Consider the following 2,903-nt stretch of genomic DNA (forward strand, 5'->3'; position numbering starts at 1 on the left):
CATCCAATCAGTTGAAAGCCTGAATAGAACAAAAGCATGAACTCCCCTGAGCCAGAAGAGTTGCCCAGGAAGAAATTTAACAAACGGCATACAAATCCTTTATTGAGAAAATTACCTGTTTCTACAGAAGATCTACGCAAATGGAAAGATATACCATATCCAGGGATGAGGAAGCTTATAGATTCATTGAATGAGTTTCTAGTTAAGTCCAGGTGGAGTTTCTCAGTGACTTGGAAAGATGACCCTGAAACTCATACAAAAGAAAAAGGATTTTTTTTTAATTATTATTTATTTTTGGCTGTGTTGGCTCTTCGTTGCTGCGCGCGGGCTTTCTCTAGTTGCAGCGAGCGGGGGCTACTCTTCGTTGCGGTGCGCGGGCTTCTCATTGCAGTGGCTTCTCTTGTTGCAGAGCACGGGCTCTCGGCACGCGGGCTTCAGTAGTTGTGGCACACGGGCTCTAGAGCACAGGCTCGGTAGTTGTGGCGCACGGGCTTAGTTGCTGCGATCTTCCCGGATCAGGGCTCAAACCCGTGTCCCCTGCATTGGCAGGCGGATTCTTAACCACTGTGCCACCAGGAAAGCCCAGAAAAAAGGATTACGACATTTTTAAGACGAAAAAAACGGGGAGAGATAGAGGAGTACCCTCCTGAATATCAAGATTAGGGTTATAAGGGCTTCATCAGTCGTCAGCCTTCGGATTTTATGTTTGAAGGAATCCAGAGGAGTCTGTAACCGGCCGGAATTCCTAAGACCTGGGTGAGCCCGAGGTATCTAATGACTGTAGTTGTATGAGAAACACTGTCTTCCAAGGGGACGCTTATGACCCTTTTTCTCCAAGGGGTTTCAGATGCAAACTCATGGACGGAATGATGCACACATTGAAACGTCCCTCACATCTGCTGAAATGAGCTTCCTGAATCCCACATTTCCAGCAGGATAGGTGGGGACCACCCAGATGTGAGAAGCTGGGGTGGGGGGAGGGGAAGAAAATTGAAACATTCACTCTTTACCAAGTTCTGGGTCTTGCAGCCTTGGGAAGGTTAAACCAAGAAAGCGGGGTCAGCAGTCACGCAGGAGGAACTCACTCGCTTGCTTGTTATAAAATTCAACCATTTGCAAGAATGCCTGCGCTATGATCTGGGGGTTTTAGAACGTGAATACGTGAGCACGCGTGTCTTAAATTGATTTTGCATCCACGAACTCGGTAAAAAATGTGATTTTGACGTAAGACTGGGAGCCTCTGAATTCATGAAGCTCTACACCTCTTAAATTCATGGGTTTTCTTGGCAGGCATGCAGAGCCTGCCTGTGGAGCCTTCAAATATGCCTCTTAGGGGATTTTTTTTAATTGAAGAAAATGTGAAAATGGAGTAAGCGGTGATGTTAACAAAACATAGACATTTTTACGATGTAGTTTTCCAAAATAACCAGAGGCCCCTTGCTACTCCTGGCAGATGTCTGGGATTTTTTTTTTTTTTTCTATTAAAAACCAAATTATTTGCCCTGTATCACAGAAGCACCCACAGAGAGCATCTGACACTCCTGGCTTCATGGGTGATAGGATACAAGAGATTCTGCTTCCAAATGCAGACAGAACGTTTCATTAAAATGAGGACTGATTTGTCCTGTGGGATTTCTGAGCGTGTGTTTTCACGGCTAAATTCTGAACACACATAAAACAACGATAATTCAAGCATGGGGTGTGTACTTCCTGAAACTGCTTTCTGTGGATTCTGGGCTTAAGCTAATGAATGGATTCAGTGAGGGTGATGGGAATCTTGTTTCTTGCTGTCGGAGGATGGATTTACGCACATGGAGAGGTGGGACTCGGAATGAATGCAGGGGTGTTCTCAAGTGGGTGAGTCTCCTGGGGCCGCTGTAACAAAGTACCCCAAACGGGGGGCTTCAACCAGGAAGTCCATCCTCCCCCATCCTGGAGACCAGATGTCTGAGGTCAAGGTGTCCCAGGGCTGAGCTCCCTCCAGAGGCCCCGGGGAGGGTCCTTCCTGCCTCTTGCAGCTTCTGGGGGCTCCAGGCGTCTCTGGGCTTGTGGCCGCCTCCCTCCCGTCTCTGCCTCCGTCTTCCCAGGGCTTCTCCTCTGTGTCCTCATGTGGTCTTCCGTCCGTGTGTATCTATGTCCTAGTGGAAGATATGGGCCTTCTGCATGGAAAGATGCAGGTAACCATTGTGGACAAAGAATGTCACCTGCCATTTCAGTAAACAAATGACGTTTCGGCCACCAAGCCCTCAGCTACTGCAGCTGCCCCGATGGTGCCCCCTGAAGGGACTCAGGATGGAGAAAAACTGGATCCTGGCCCTAGAGAGTTGATACCTGTCATAGGAATGATTTCAATGAGCCCAGACTCTTGCATCTTCCCATGCATGGAAAAGCGTGACACTCATTTACTTGAGATGTCTGGTTTTCTTTAATTAGGAGTAATCTTTTGATGTTCCGCCACTTGGGGGGTATTTTTTTTTTTTTTTTTTTGTGGTATGCGGGCCTCCCTCTGTTGTGGCCTCTCCCGTTGCGGGGCACAGGCTCCGGACGCGCAGGCTCAGCGGCCATGGCTCACGGGCCCAGCCGCTCCGCGGCACGTGGGATCCTCCCGGACCGGGGCGCGAACCCGGTTCCCCTGCATCGGCAGGCGGACGCGCAACCACTGCGCCACCAGGGAAGCCCTGGGGGGTATTTTTGTTTGTTTTTTTTGTAAAACTCTATATATCCAGGCTCCTCCCTGACCTCTTTGAAACAGTCCCTCAGAGCCATCTGGAAAGCTGCAGCGCAGGCTTGAGTCCTCAGGAATGCCCCGACTAAAAATATAACTCTCGGGCTTCCCCGGTGGCGCAGTGGCTGAGAGTCCACCTGCCGATGCAGGGGACGCGGGTTCGCGCCCCGGTCCGGGA

The sequence above is a fragment of the Physeter macrocephalus genome, chromosome 7 (genome assembly GCF_002837175.3).
Source record: "Physeter macrocephalus isolate SW-GA chromosome 7, ASM283717v5, whole genome shotgun sequence".
Taxonomy (NCBI): Eukaryota; Metazoa; Chordata; class Mammalia; order Artiodactyla; family Physeteridae; genus Physeter; species Physeter macrocephalus.